Source organism: Chlorocebus sabaeus, chromosome 26 (genome assembly GCF_047675955.1).
Source record: "Chlorocebus sabaeus isolate Y175 chromosome 26, mChlSab1.0.hap1, whole genome shotgun sequence".
NCBI classification, from domain to species: domain Eukaryota; kingdom Metazoa; phylum Chordata; class Mammalia; order Primates; family Cercopithecidae; genus Chlorocebus; species Chlorocebus sabaeus.
In genome coordinates, this window is record NC_132929.1 from 20,936,687 (window position 1) to 20,953,161 (window position 16,475).

At 44.7% G+C, this 16,475-nt stretch overlaps 1 protein-coding gene across 1 annotated transcript in view; it reads left to right on the top strand.

Annotated features, from left to right (window-relative positions):
• SLC28A2 (solute carrier family 28 member 2) overlaps window positions 1–16,475 on the top strand; it is an 81,085-nt gene that overhangs the window by 15,227 nt on the left and 49,383 nt on the right. The window contains exon 3 of the mRNA XM_073012140.1: window positions 10,100–10,221. The gene's annotated coding sequence lies outside the window, so the exon portion shown is untranslated. The remainder of the gene's footprint in view (window positions 1–10,099; window positions 10,222–16,475) is intronic.

Sequence of the window (16,475 nt, forward strand, 5' to 3'; positions counted from 1 at the left end):
GAGAAATCCCTATGCATAACTTCTAACCCTGCTACCATGGCCATGTTATTTATGAGTCCGTTGAGCAAGCCCTGGGGTAGCTGGGGAAATAGACTGAAAGGCATTCGACCTCCTGCCAGTGCTTCCCATTGGCTAAACCCAAGCAGAAGCCAGAGGGCAAGACAGCCTAGTGACACAGTCCACACAGGTCAGAGCAAGACGGAGAACAAGGGAGAAGGGATCTGGAGAAAGAAACAAAAGTTACACAGTGTACTCTCTGTTGTGGTGCCTCAAGTAAGATTTCTGCTCGCCTGTAATCCCAGCACTTCGGGAGGCTGAGACGGGCGGATCACGAGGTCAGGAGATCAAGACCATCTTGGCTAACACGGCGAAACCCCATCTCTACTAAAAAATACAAAAAACTAGCCGGGCGAAGTGGTGGGCGCCTGTAGTCCCAGCTACTCGGGAGGCTGAGGCAGGAGAATGGCGTGAACCCGGGAGGTGGAGCTTGCAGTGAACTGAGATCCGGCCACTGCACTCCAGCCTGGGCGACAGAGCAAGACTCCGTCTCAAAAAAAAAAAAAAAAAAAAAAAAAGATTTCTGCTCACCAGACCTAGACTGCTTTTTCAATTAAGACTTTGTAGACGCTCATTGTTTCAATTCTGGGGAGACCATAAGCAATTAGCCAACGACAAGGATGCCTGCAGCTCAAACCACTGACTACCACGCAGGCCTTGTGTCCCATTTCCATAACCATAACCATACTGTCTGGCATTTATACACTGCCATGAGCCTGTGCCACTGTGAGATCCCATTATTCCCACTGAGATCAAGGAGCCTAGATGAATGTCTGGCACACAGTGTCTGCTCAATAAATACTTGTTTATTGCATAAACACCTTGTGAGGTAGGTTTTGTTATCTGCTTTCTGTGTATTTTGTTGCAATCAACTGGCTAACTTTTCTGGCTATCTTTTATCAGTTTCTCTCTTCCAGATCTCAGCTTGATTCCCTAAAGCTTAATACCACAGTCAAATCTATTACTTCCAAGCTCAGAAAGCGTAGTTGTTGGATGGGCTAAGCATCAACTCATGGAAACAGCAGCATCTGCAATGTTCTTCATTGCCTTCATTTCAGAAGTTGTGTTCTTAACAGCAAGGAGTGTGAGTGCCTTTTACATCTTCGACAAGATCAGGACTCAGAGCATGTGAAATGGAGGCAGGGAAACACAAGACTGAGGGAGTCCAGAGATTTGGGCTCTAGCCTGGTTCTACCTTCTGTGCATTGTGTTAGTTTCCTGGGGTGGCTGTAACAAATTACCATAAACATGTAGCTTAAAACAAAAGAAATTTGTTCTCTCATCATTCTGGAAGCTAGAAGTCTGATATCAAGGTGCTGGGAGAATCGCACACCCTCCGAAGGTTCCCTCCTTTTTGCCTCTTTCAGCTTCTGGTGGCTCCAGGCATTCCTTGCCTTGTGGCTTACCTCATTCCATCTCTACTTCCATCTTCACATCACTTTTTTCTCTTCTGTGTCTGTGTTCAATATCCCTCTGCCTTTCTCTTACAAGGACACCTGCCGTTGGATGTAGAGTTTGCCCTAAGTCCAGGATAATCCTATCATGAGACCCTTAGCTTAATCATATCTGCTAAGACCCTTTTTCCAAATAAGATAATGTTTAAGGTTCCAGGGATTAGAACTTGGACATTTCTTTTAGGGGGTCATTATTCAACCCACTACAGGCACATCAAATCACATCCTTCTCTGGGCCTCAGTTTCCCCATCTGTAAAATAAAGGGGTTGGATTGGATGAATCCCTAAACATGTTATAGTTCTCTTAATCTTTACTTCATGTAATCAAGGTTATATAAGTAATGTTACCCTAAACAGTGTGGTTACAGGAGACAACCAACAATTGACCACCGAAAAATTCTTCACAGCGTAGCACCACAACGTAGGCAAGAGGTCCTACTTTAGTGTTGTGTTTGTAAACCTGGCCCCAGCCTTGGCTCCACGCTCAAGAAGGTGAAATTGGCTCTAACTATCAAGCGTCTCATCTCTGCTTCAACAGCTCACACCCACATGCCCAAAAAGAAGTAGGGATTTCTGATTCTTTAACAGAGGCTTCTGCAATCTCTGTCCTTGCACATATGGCCAGTGTCATCTTCTATTACCTTTAGCTTGCTGCCCTGTGGCTCAGAAAGCCACAGGGCAGATTTCATGACTCTTAGAAAAGAAAAAAATGTATTGAAGTGCTTTATTTAAATATAAACCACAGTCATAAATTATTCAGATATATATGAATAGCTATTTTTGGCAAATTTTTAGCAAATTTCAGCGGGCTCTAAAGAAAAAGCCGTTGAGACTACGCTGTGTGATTTGGAGGCATGCCTTCCTAGGTGGAGCCACTAGACAACAGAACCATCTTGTAATTTTACAGAACAGATGGTGACCCTAAAACATTTCCAAAGGCTCAACATTTTAATGAGGCAGTAGGTTAAGATTGGACAATACCCCAAACACAAATCTGATAACACTTCATAACAATTTCCAAGAAAGACCCTTTTGTTTCCAGTGGTCTCTTTCTAGCGCCCTCTCCTAAGCAGTTGGTTATATACTAGTTGGAAAGGGCAGTAATCTTCGTGATTAATGTTCAGCATCGTGGCTACCCCAAGGCACGACACTGATATAAGCACAGCTGTCGATCAACAGAGTTCTCCAGCCTCTTTTGTCTGCTCACTCCCCCCCACCCCCATCCTCTTCTGCCCAGCCATTTCTAATAGGGCATCCTCCTGTGACCACTTCTTTCTGCAACTCTCCCCACCCTGGCTGCAGCTCACACATACAGAACTAATCAGGTGTCATATCCCTGGGGCCTTGCTCCTTAAATTCCAAGATAACCCGTTAATAATTTAAGGTTTTATCTTAACTGCTTTACAATCATTTATTAACCTTTGCCAAGACTTGTGCTGTACCAGCATCAAGTACTTTATTGTTGTTTTCTACCTTCTGGAAGATACGAAAAGAAAAAACTGTCAAGTCAGTCATTCTGGTTTGTTGATCTCAGCTTCACAGTCTATGGGTAGAGGTCAACTCTGGTCCCTAAACTTTCCTACCCAGGGTTTGTGAATCTTCTTCCCCCTCATTAAATATAATCTCTTTATCTAAATCTCCTCAGAGGGAGCCAGCTAACCTGCTAATTTGTAGAAGGCTGTGAAAAAATATCCTTCCACCCCAAAATGACATGATCATTTTAATGGAGCTCCCTCAAGCTAACCTCCTTTATGATGAGACCCTGAGGCCAAGACAGGTCACAAAAGAAGATTCTCTGCTACTTCCAAGGCCCCAAGGTATACCTGGATCTTCCAAGTATTCTTGTCACAGAATCTGTCTCATTTGTGATATAATATCCAAATCATGGCAAAGGAGCAATGGCATACGGGAGAAAGCAGTGTTGTGTCCATTAGTGTAGAATAAAAGATATACGACAGAAAGAAACCTGGTGTGAGTAGGAGTGGGCCTAGATGGTGTGTCCGTTCAGTTGAACCCTCCAAATATAAATGTTGAGACATTAGAGAGTAGGCAGACGACTTAGTCCACTTGGGCTGCCGTAGCAAGCTACTACAGACTGGGTGAGTTAAATAACAGACATATGTTTTCTCACAGTTTCGGAGGCTGGAAGTCCAAGAGAAAGGGGCCAGCCAATTCACCTTCTGGTGAGGGCTCTCGTCTTGGCTTGCAGACTGTGTCACTGTCTCCCTGTGTCCTCAAAGGGCAGAGGGCGCTAGAGTGAGCAAGCTGTCTGGTGTTTCTTCTTATACGGAGACTAATCCTGTCTGATTAGGGTTCTACCTATGACCTCAGGTAACATTAATTACTTTCTTAGTCCAAATAAAGTCACATAGCGGGTAGGACTTCAACATATAAATTTTTTGAAGGAAAGGGACACATACCAGTCCATAGCAGCAGGGAAGGCTTAATCTAGACCTCTTGCTCTGTGGCCCAGAAGGGTGCGTCATACGTTCCAACTGGCGGAGCCAGTAATCTACTGTTCTGGGACCTGGGTTGGAGGTTTATAAGTGAGGCTTATAAGTCACTGCTAGGGGCTGGGCACGGTGGCTCACGCCTGTAATCCCAGCACTTTGGGAGGCTGAGGCGGGCTGATCATGAGGTCAGGAGTTTGAGACCAGCCTGACCAACATGTTGAAACCCTGTCTCTAGTAAAAATACAAAAATCAGCCAGGTGTGGTGGTGTGTGCCTGTAGTCCCAGCTACTTAGGAGGCTGAGGCAAGAGAATCGCTTGAACCTGGAAGGTGGAGGTTGCAGTGAGCTGAGATTGCACCACTGCACTCCAGCCTGGGTGACAGAGCAAGACTCCATTTCCAAAAAAAAAAAAAAAAAAAAAATCACTGGTAGGAGCAGAGAGGGAGCCCCTGGGAACATGGTATAGATGGTATAGTGTTTAGTGTTAGCTTCACACATTCTGTAGCTTAGGGCCCATGCAGGTGTCGATGAAAAGAGTCAATATGAATGACCATGGCCCATTACACAGCCCTCAGGAGGTCCTAAGAACATGTGCCCAAGGCGGTCGGTACAGGTTGGTTTTATATATTTTAGAGAGGCGTGAGACATCAATCAGATACATTTCAGAATACGGTGGTTTGGTTCAGAAAGGCCTGACAACTCAAGGGGGTGGCTTCCAAGCAATAGGTAAATTTAAACATTTTCTGGTTGATAATTCATTGAGTTTATCTGAAGACCTGGGATCAATGGAAAGGAATGTTCAGGTTAAGATAAAGAATTGTGGAGACCAAGTTTTATTGTGCAGAAGAATATGTTAGATAGCAGACTTCAGGGAGTGAGAATACCTTGTAAAATGTTTCTTATCAGACCTAAAAGGGCACCTGGCTCTTAGCTGATTGTCTCCTGGATCTGGAAAGAAAAGAAGGAAAACAAAGGGGAAAAGGGATTCTCTACAGGATGTGGACCCTTCCCCCAAGAGACTTTGCAGGCAATTTCAAGGTATGGCAAGGAAATATATTTTGGTGTTAAATATCTTTTCCTTGTTTCATAATGTTATGCCAGAGTCAGACTGAAAAGTAAGTCACAATATATAGGGTCAAATAAAACCCATCTGATGATATTTTATGGTTTGTAGGGTATGACTCCCTAGACCCCTTAGGTAGGAATTTGGGCAAGATAAAAAATCAGAGCTTAGTCCTCACGGCCTGAATTTTTTTTTTTTTTTTTTTTTTTTTTTTGAGACAGGGTCTCACTGCGTTGCCCGGGTTGGAGTGCAGTGGCACAATCACAGATCACTGCAACCTCAAACTCCCAGGCTCAAGTGATCCTCTCACCTCAGCTTCCACATAGCTGGGACCACAGACGTGCACCACCATGCCTAGCTTTTACAATTTTGGTAGAGACAGCGTCTCCCTATGTTGCACAAGCTGGTCTTGAACTCCTGGGCTCAAGCAATCCTCCTGCCTTGGCCTCCCAAAGTGCTGGGATTATAGGCATGGACCACCCCACAGCCTGGGCCAACAGGGGGTGCAATTTTTACAGTCCTGGGGATGACTTGCTGGCCTCCAAAATTTTTTTATTTTACACATTTTAAGGAGTCAGGAAACAATCCTGAACAAGATGCTCTATTTCCCTTCACTTGCTCACTGATTCTTAAAAGTTCTTTAACACAGGGGTCCCCAAGCCCCAGGCCACGGACCAGTACTGGTTAGGAACTGGACACACAACAGGTGGTGAGTGGCAGGCGAGTGAGTTAAGCTACATCTGTATTTACAGTCGCTCCTTTTTGCTTGCTTTACCACCTGAGCGGAGCCTCTGGTCAGCTTAGCGGCAGCATTAGATTTTCACAGGAACATGAACCCTATTGTGAACTGCACATGAGAGGGATCTAGATTGCGCACTCCTTATGAGAATCTAATACCTGATGATCTGTCAATGTCTTTCATCACCACCAGATGGGATTGTTTAGTTGCAGGAAAACAAGCTCAGGGCTCCCAGTGATTCTACATTATGGTGAATTGTATAATTATTTCATTATATATGACAATGTGATAATAGAAATAAAGTGCACAATAAATATAATGTGCTTAAATCATCACAAAACCATGGAAAAAATTGTCTTCCACAAAACCGATCCTTGGTGCCAAAAAGGTTGGGGACTGCTGCTTTTAACGGAGTACAGGACCCATATGGGCTATTTTCTGTTTTTTTTTTTTTTTTTTTTTTTTGAAATGGAGAAGTCTTGCTCTGTTGCCCAGTCTGGAGTGCAGTGGCACAATCTTTGCTCACTGCAACCTCCGCCTCCCAGGTTCAAGCAGTTCTCCTGTCTCAGCCTCCTGAGTAGCTGGGACTACAGGTGTGCACCACTATGCCCTGCTAATTTTTGTATTTTTAGTAGAGACGGGATTTCACCATGTTGGCCAGGCTGGCCTTGAACTCCTGACCTCAGGTGATCTGCCCACTTTGGCCTCCCAAAGTACTGTGATTACAGGCCTGAGCCACCACATCTGGTCCCCACGTGGGCTACTTTCTGACTTTAGTTTACAGTGAGGCAGCCGATTCAATTCTAATTTTTTAATTTTTTGGTGCTCCAGGTGAGGCTTGAATTAAATTTCTTTTTTTTTTTTTTTGGAGGAGGGGAATGGAGTCTGGCTCTGTTGCCCAGGCTGGAGTGCAGTGGCACGATCTCGGCTCACTGCAAGCTCCACCTCCCGGACTCATGCCATTCTTCTGCCTTAGCCTCCCAAGTAGCTGGGACTACAGGCGCCCACCACCACACCCGGCTAATTTTTTGTATTTTTAGTAGAGACAGGGTTTCATTGTGTTAGCCAGGATGGTCTCGATCTCCTGACCTTGTGATTCGCCCGTCTCTGCCTCCCAAAGTGCTGGGATTACAAGGTGTGACCCATCGCGCCCGACCTTGAATTAGATTTCTTAAGGATAGGTTTTGATCAGGCTGGAGAGAGGAAAACTGGAGGAGAGAGCCAAGGGAAAAGAGGTGGGGCTTTGGCTCTGAAGACGCTCTCTACTGGCTTCCTATTCATCTGTGCTGTATCTGTGCTGTTCTCCCTCAGGACCGAGCCTGCCTCTATCACGGCCCCGCCTCCCCATGCCCCCATTTCACCAGGTTGGGCCCCATTCCCTCGTGCACTCCGGACAGTGATTTCTCGTGGAAAGGATTGAGTTGGAACTGCTTGCTGAGGTGGAGGGGAAAAGAGTGAAGCAAGGAGGTGACTGCACCATTGCATTCTATCTTCTCACAGGCTGCCTTCCAGTTTTTAATGCCAGTCAGCAGACCCGCCACTTGGAAAGGTTCTTGAGAACTCAGCCTGTGGACTGAACCATGGGCGGATTTGGTAACTTCAAAGCTGGCGCCAGCCTGGCGGCCCTTCCCTGCTATTAGAGTTATCTTAACTTATTTCAGGAGAACTTCGATTTGTAATACACTTATCTTCATTGCAGCACTGTTAGTGGAAGACATTTTCAGGAACTGGAACAGCCTCTTGAGATGTGACTCTGGGGATTGACTCAGTCCCGCAGTTGCAATGCCTCTATCAGTGTCCTCTGGGGTTTTAGGAGTGCCTGGGGCAAGTCTAGAAGTTACCTACTTTGTTGTGACCCTAATTGAGAAAATACCTAACTGTCTGGATTCACATAGAAGATTTCTACTCCACAGCAGTTGGGCAGGTTGCTTTACCTCTCTAAGACCCCATTTTTGTAAATAGGGTTTTTAAAAAGCAGTAACTACTTCATAGCGGTTTGAGAGGATTCAGTGAGATAATGCACGGAAGGCCCTTGGCTCAGAGATTGGCAGCTAGTAAACTCTCAATAAAGGTTAATGACATTATTAATAAAAATTGAGGCCAGGCATGGTAGCTCATGCCTGTAATCCCAGCACTTTCGGAGATCGAGGCAAGGAGGACCACTTGAGGCCAGGAGTTCGAGACCAGCCTGGTCAATATAGTGAGACCCTGTTTCTATTTGTTTATTTATTTAATTTTTTTTTGTTTTTTGAGATGGGGTCTCACTCTGTCACCTAGGCTGGAGTGCAGTGGCACGATCTCAGCTCACTACAACCTCTGCCTCCTGGGTTCAAACAGTTTTCCCGCTTTAGTCTCTTGAGTAGCTGGAACTACAAGTGCCCACCACAGTGGCTAATTTTTGTATTTTTAGTAGGGGTGGGGTTTTGCCATGTTGGCCAGGCTGGTCCCAAACTCCTGAGCTTTCCTCCTGCCTCAGCCACCCAAAGTGTGGGGATTACAGGTGTGAGCCACCGCTCCCGGCTGACCCCATCTCTATTAAAAAAAAAAAAAAAATTACCTGGGTACAGTGGTATGCACCTGTATTCCCAGCTACTCAGGAGGCTGAGGTGGGAGGATCACTTGAGCCCAGGAGTTTGAGGCTGCAGTGAGCTATGATTGCACCACTGCACTCCAGCCTGGGTGACAGAGCAAGACCTTGTCTCAAATAATAATAATAATAATAATAGTTGAGTTTTCTGGTGATCATGTTAGAGCATAGTTTCTGTGAGCATTTTCTCTCTCCCCTGTAAACCTCTGTCAAATTCCACTGACCCTATTCAGTGCTCTGACACAGAGCTTGACACCATCTCACTGATACATCAACATTCTTGGCTGGGCTCCACGGTGCCATGTTCCTGTGCTGGCCTCTCAGGCAGGTAGCATCCAGCTGGCCATGCGCATATTTACAAAAATATGACTCCTCAGAGTACTATTAGTTTTTATTAATTTAGTTTTATTTTAGATTCGGGGGTACCTGTGCATGTTTGTTACATGGGTTTATTGTACACTAGTGGTGACTGGGCTTCTAGCATACCTATTGCCCAAATAGTGAACATAGTACCTAATAGGTAATTTTTCAACCCTCTTTCTCCTTCAACCCTCCTCTCCAGAGTGCTATTCTTTATCTAATATTTCTTTCTTATCTCCAACAGTGTTCCTAAAAGATGACAATAATAATAATAGTAGTAATAATATCTAACACTTATTAAGAGCAACTGTGTGCTGCAGACCTTTTTGAAGATAAGGGATACTGAGGTAGGGTGCGGTGGCTCACATCTATAATCCCAGCACTTTGGGAGGCGGAGGTAAGAGGATTGCTTGAGGCCAGGAGTTTGAAACCAGCCTGGGTAACATAGTGAGCCTCTCATCTCTACAAAAAATTTAAAAAATTAGCAAAGTGTGGCAGTGCGTGCCTGAGTCCCAGCTACTCAGGAGGCTGAGGTGGGAGAATCGGCTGAGCCCAGGAGTTCAAGCCTACAGTAAACTATGATCATGCCCCTGTACTCCAGTCTGGGCAACAGAGTGAGACCCTGTCTATAAAATAAATAAGTTAATTAATTAATTAAATAGAGGTAAGAGATATTTAGAAGATGAATTTTAAAAAGATAATACCTTAAATGGAGAAAATGTATTTAGCATTTAATTTGACTATGTAATTATTAATGAATACATTAATAATTTTTTGGTTTGAACTTTAGAGTTATTTGGCAAAAAGGCTTGCTTACCTACTTATAATCAACAAATTTGCCTCCAATGACCCCTATTAACTTACTGTGTAATATATAACTTATTGTATGCAATATACATATAACGTATTATATGCAACAGACCTGAACAGCAATTTTTCTTGGAAAATGGGCCATATCATCCTGTGAGTTTTGTTAATCACAAAGAGATCTCCTTCTTTTGATGAAAAATTCAAACTTGGGACTTGTCATTTGGGAAAACGGTCTCCTTCTAATTTCTCTTTATAAGACAATCAATGTCACAGACATAATGTTCATTTCCCTTGAGGAAAAAACAGCTCTTGACAAGAAGAAATATGGTATCAGCAAAGAACCTGCTGCTGCAAATTTGTTAAAAACCAGACTAAATATTCTGTTTCAATTTCTAAATCAAATACATGGGAGGATACACAGGGATCTATAAACTGATGAGTCAAGTATCCTTGCGCCGTATGTCTCAAGTGAATTTTGTGTTTTGTGTGACATATACATATATTTCACATGCTTAGAAACAAAGTTGGGTTTCTAAAAAATCTTTCCTTTTTTTAACTTTTATTTTACTTTTTTTAGACAGGGTCTCACTCTGTCACCCAGGCTGGAGTGCAGCGACGTGATCTCAGCTCACTGCAACCTCCGTCTCCTGGGTTCAAGCGACTCTCGTGCCTCAGTCTCCTGAGTAACCGGGATTACAGGTGTGTGCCACCATGCTTGGTTCATTTTATTTTTAGTAGAGATGGGGTTTCATCGTGTTGGCCAGGCTGGTCTTGAACTCCTGACCTCAAATAATACACCCGCCTAGGCCTCCCAAAATGCTGGGATTATAGGGGTGAGCCACCCTGCCCAGCTTTCCTTTTTTTAACTTTTATTTTAAGGTCAGGAGTACATGTGCAGGTTTGTTACATTAGTTATTTTTCGTGATCCTCTCCCTCCTCTCACCCTCCTACAGGCCCCAGTGTGTGTTGTTCTCCTCTGTGTATCCATGTATTTTCATCAGTTAGCTCCCATTTATAATTGAGAGCATGTGGTGTTTAGTTTTCTGTTTCTGCCTTAGTTTGTTAAGGATAATGAATGGTCTCCAGCTCCATCCATGTCCCTGAAAAGGACATAATCTTATTGTTTTATTTACGGCTGCATAGTATTCCATGGTGTATATGTACCACCTAATCTTTATCCAATATGTCATTGATGGGCATTTAGGTTGAGTCCATGTCTTTGCTATTGTGAATAGTGCTGCAATGAACATACATGTGCACATGTCTTTTTTTTTTTTTTTTTTTTTTTTTGAGACGGAGACTTGCTCTGTCACCCAGGCTGGAGTGCAGTGGCACCATCTTGGCTCACTGCAAGGTCTGCCTCCCGGGTTCATGCCATTCTCCTGCCTCAGCCTCCCGAGTAGCTGGGACTACAGATGCCTGCCACCATGCCCGGCTAATTTTAGTTTTGTATTTTTAGTAGAGACGGAGTTTCACCCTGTTAGCCAGGATGGTCTTGATCTCTCCTGACCTCATGATCCGCCTGCCTCGGCCTCCCAAAGCGCTGGGATTACAGGCATGAGGTGTCTTTTTTGTGTATGTATGTGAGACAGAGTTTTTTACTCTGTTGCCCAGGCTGGAGTGCAGTGGCGCGGTCTTGGCTCACTGCAACCTCCGTCCCCTGGGTTCTAGCAATTATCCTGCCTCAGCCTCCCTAGTAGCTGGGATTTACAGGCGTGCGCCATCATGCCCCGTTAATTTTTGTATTTTTAGTAGAGACAGAGTTTTGTATGTTGGCCAGGCCGATCTTGATCTCCTGACTTCAAGTAATCCGCCTGCCTCAGCCTCCCAAAGTGCTGGGATTACAGGCATGAGCCACCGCGCCCTCGTGCATGTGTCTATAATAGAATGGTTTATATTCCTTTGGTTACACACCCAGTAATGGGATTGCTGGGTCAAATGGTATTTCTGTCTTTAGATCTTGGAGGAATCGCCACACTGTCTTCCACAATGTTTGCACTAATTTACACTCCCACCAAGTGTATAAGCATTCCTTCTTCTCCACAACCTCACCAGCTTCTGCTATTTTTTGACCTTTTAATAATAGCCATTCTGAATGGGGTAAGATGGTAAAAAGATCTTTTCTTAATGATAAAATTTGCACAGATTAAAGTAAAATAAAAGCTGTGTTGTAGTTGCTAGTTAAGTACTGAATATTTGCATCCTGCCAAAATACATATTTTGGAGCCGTAACCCCCAGTGTGATGGTATCTGGAGATGGGGGCCTTTGGGGGGTAATTGGGTTTAGATGAGGTCACCAGGGTGAGGTGTTAATGATGGGATTCTGTGACCTTACAACATGGCTGGGCACCATGGCTCATGCCAGTAATCCCAGCACTTTGGGAGGCTGAGGCAAGAGGATCACTTGAGGCCAGGAGTTTGAGACCAGCCTGGCCAGCATAATAAGACTCCATTTCTATAAAAAAAAAATAAAAAAAGAAGAGGAGATACCAGAGAGCTTACTCTTCTTCTCCATCACATGAGGACACAGAGAGGCGGCGCTGTCTAAAAGCCAAAGAGAGCCCTTACCAGAACCTAACCATGGTGGCGGCCTGATCTTGGATTTCCAGCCTCCAGAACTGTGAGAAAAAATGTTCTGTTGTTTAAACCACTCAGTCTATGGTCTTTTGTTATGGCAGCTAATATACCAATAAAAGTTCCAAACCATGATTCTCTTTTGTTGGTGGATGTTTTCACATGCAATTAGTATTCGTGTTGAAACTCTATGACCTGGCTGCCCATTTGTTTCTGGCTTCTTGGACCTGAGAACAGATTTGACTTCACCAGTTTGGACATCTGTTCTCATGCCTTAAATATGGCCTCAGGCAGGGGTATCTAATCTTTTGGCTTTCCTGGGCCACATTACAAGAAGAATTGTCTTAGGCCATGTATAAAACACATTAACACTAACGATAGTTGATGAGCTTAAAAAAAATCACAAAAAAAATCTCTTGATGTTTTAAGAAAATTTAGGAGTTTGTGTTGGGCCGCATTCAAAGCCATCCTGGGCTGCAGGTGGCCTGTGGACACAGTTTGGATAAGTTTTGCCTAGGGGTTCCTGTCTGGCTCCCTCAGCCAAAACCCAACCTTGGCCAGCCCCTGGTCTCACCCTGTTGAGCTTACCTCTGGCCTCCAGGTAAAGGATCAGAAGATGAGATTGCATCTGGAGCCTAGAAGGTACAAAGAAACAAGGAACACGGCATGGTAGGATAAACATTGAATCTAAATTTAGGAAAAGAAAAAGAGGGGAGAGCCACAAGAAGGAGGAGAGACAAGAGAGAAAGAACATGTATTTATTTATTTATTTATTTTTCCGAGATGGACGCCCAGGCTGGAGTGCTATGGTGTGATCTCGGCTCACTGCAACCTCTGCCTACCAGGTTCAAGTGATTCTCCTGCCTCAGCCTCCCAAGTAGAGGGGATTACAGGCACCTGCCACCACACCTGGATAATTTTTGTATTTTTAGTAGAGACGGGGTTTCACCATGTTGGCCAGGCTGGGCTCAAACTTGTAACCTTGTGATCCACCCATGTTGGCCTCCCAAAGTGCTGGGATTACAGGCTTGAGCCACCTCGCCTTGCCAGAAAGAACTTTTATTAAACATGCACCAGGCAATGTGTCAAAGGCTTTCATTTGATTCTTTCATTTAATGAATGACCTAATTTCATTTAGTTCCACAGCTCCGTGAAGATGCCATTGCCATTTTCCTTTTAAATGTCAAATAGTGGCCGGGCGCGGTGGCTCCCAGCACTTTGGGAAGCCGAGACGGGCTGATTGCGAGGTCAGGAGATCGAGACCGTCCTGGCTAACACAGTGAAACCCCGTCTCTACTAAAGAATACAAAAAATTAGCCAGGCGTGGTGGCGGGCACCTGTAGCCCCAGCTACTCGGGAGGCTGAGGCAGGAGAATGGTGTGAACCCAGGAGGCGGAGCTTGCAGTGAGCCGAGATTGCACCACCGCACTCCAGCCTGGGCGGCAGAGCAAGACTGTGTCAAAAAAAAAAAAAAAGTTCAATAGTTTGTCCAAAGGTTTTGCCCTAGGTGGTAAATGTGAGATTCCCTGGGGTAAAACAAACACCTCTATGGGGCTACAGAGGATGTGGGCATGAAAAGCTAGATTTCACCTTGATGATGAAGAACTTGTGTATTCAGGTTCTTTCCACTGCCCCAGGCTACCTTGGTCATTGTTAGCTCTGCAGCCTGGAGAACAGGACTTCACCACCCTGAGGCTGCATTTCTATATCTTGAAAATGAGAGAATTGCTGGGCATGGTGGCTCATGCCTGTAATCCCAGCACTTTTGGAGGCTGAGGCAGGAGGATTGCTTGAGCCCAGGAGTTTGAGACCAGCCTGGGCAGCATAGTGGGATCCTACCTCTACAAAAGCATTAAAAAGTTAGTCAAGTGTGGTGGCACAGGCCTGTACTCCCAGCTACACAGAGGCTGAGATGGGAGAATCCCTTGATCCAGAGAGGCTGAGGTTGCAGTGAGCCGAGATTGTGCCATTGCATTCCAGCCTGGGCGATAGAATGAGACCTTGTCTCAAAAAAAAAGGAAAGGAAAGAAGGCTGGGCGTGGTGGCTGACACCTGTAATACTAGCACTTTGGGAGGCCGAGGTGAGAGGATCACGAGGTCAAGAGATCGAGACCATCCTGGCCAACATGGTGAAATCCCGTCTCTACTAAAAATACAAAAATTAGCTGGGCGCGGTGGCAGGTGCCTGTAGTCCCAGCTACTTGGGAGGCTGAGGCAGGAGAATCACTTGAACCCGGGAGGCAGAGGTTGCAGTAAGCCGAGATTGTGCCACTGCACTCTAGCCTGGCGACAGAGCGAGACTTTGTCTCAAAAACAACAACAACAACAGCAACAACAACAACAACAAAGAAAAAGACAAGAAAATGGAGGAATACAGAAATATTTGCCACACTACTTCAGAAGGCTAGTGTGAAGATCTGGTGTGTCAATGTAAAGGAATGAAATGCATGGGAGGCAAAAAACCCATACAGATTCACTTCAACACCTGGTCATAGTTTCCGTTCCAAGGAGGTTACCATACAGCTTGGGGAACATAACATAAATCAAGTAATAAGAATACATATGTGACTGAGTTTTTATCCACCTGGATGTGACCAAAGTACCCTTGCCTTCTGGGGATACCTCATCCTTCAATATTTAAATAAAATCATTTGGAACTCACATATTCTGTATGAGAAAAATCACCATCACTCCCAGTATTTCTGATAATTCTTTATCTTTTCAATAAATAACCTTTACACACTTTTGGTGTGCTAGATCCTAGGGTCTCTGCTATCATGGAGCTTCATAGCCAAAGAGCCAATCAAGACAATTTGCTAAACACAATTCTTGATGAGGAATTCTACTGTCACTTTTTTTTTTTTTTTTTTTTTTTTTTTGAGACGGAGTTTGGCGCTTTTTGCCCAGGCTGGAGTGCAATGGCGCCATCTTGACTCACTGCAACCTCTGCCTCCCAGGTTCAAGTGATTCTCCTGCCTCAGCCTCCCAAGTAGCTGGGATTACAGGTGTGCGCCGCCACACCCAGCTAATTTTGTATTTTTAGTAGAGACCACGTTTCACCATGTTGGCCAGGCTGGTCTTGAACTCCTGACCTCAGGGTATCCACCTGCCTCAGCCTCCCAAAGTGCTGGGATTACAGGCATGAGCCACTGCGCCCGGTCCTCTACTGTCACCTTTGTACACACTTTTTCCCCCCTCCAGGCTACATTAAAAGACAACAGTATGACAAACAGTAATATTAGAGAGGAATACAGAAGATGCCATATCACTGACACATGAATAGCTCAGGCAATAAAAGAGGACAGTGAGTTCACGGGGCCGGGGGGGGTGGCGGGTGGGTTGAACTGGAGTCCAGAGGCTTTCAGGAAAAGGAAGGTCCTGAGTTGAATTTTAAAGGATGGGTGATACAGAAACAGGAAGAGGAGGAAAGCACAGGAGGCTAGGGGAGGAGTACTAAAGAGTCATGATTAACAGGAAGGACTTTGGACACAAATCCAGCTCTGTCACTTGCTCACTTGGTGACTTTAGCAAATTACTTCATTTCTCTAAGCCTGGGTTTCCTTATCTGGAAAACAGTAATGGTACCTTCCTTAAAAGTTTGTGGTCAGAGTTAAATGAGAAAATGCATGTAAAAGTACCTGAAATAGAAGAGAACAATCTTGCTTAAGGGAAAATAAGAAGTGAAAGATCTATGTTAGGGTCTTTACACTTTAACTAATTAGTAATATACACATACATATTTTTTGATATATATATATTTCTTTGAGACAGGGTCTCGCTCTGTCACCCAAGCTGGAGTGCAGTGGCAGGATATCGGCTTACTGCAACCTCTGCCCCCTGGGCTTAAGTGATCCTCCTACCTCAGCCTCCTGAGTAGCTGGGACTACAGACATGCGCCACCATGCCCAGCTATTTTTTTGTATTTTTAGTAGAGACAGGGTCTCACCATATTGCTTAGGCTGGTCTCGAACTCCTGAGCTCAAGTGATCCGCCCGCCTCAGCCTCCCAAGGTGCTGGGATTACAGGCATGAGCCACTGTGCCGAGCCATTAGCTAATTATTAAAATAAGACTTTAGGATCACCTGATACAAGCGGCTTTTTCCCTGTATTTTTGTTCTAGTTTAATGTTTCCACCAATCTTGTAGGCAGATATGATGATCATAAATAAAATCATTAAATCATTTTGAATGCATATCTTCTGTGTAATGAGAAAAATCACTATCACCCCCAATATTTCTGAGAATTCTTTTTTTTTTTTGAGACGGAGTTGCCACTCTTGTTGCCCAGGCTGGGGTGCAATGGTGCGATCTCAGCTCACTGCAACCTCTGCCTCCCGGGTTCAAGTGATTTTCCTGCCTCAACCTCCTGAGTACCTGGGA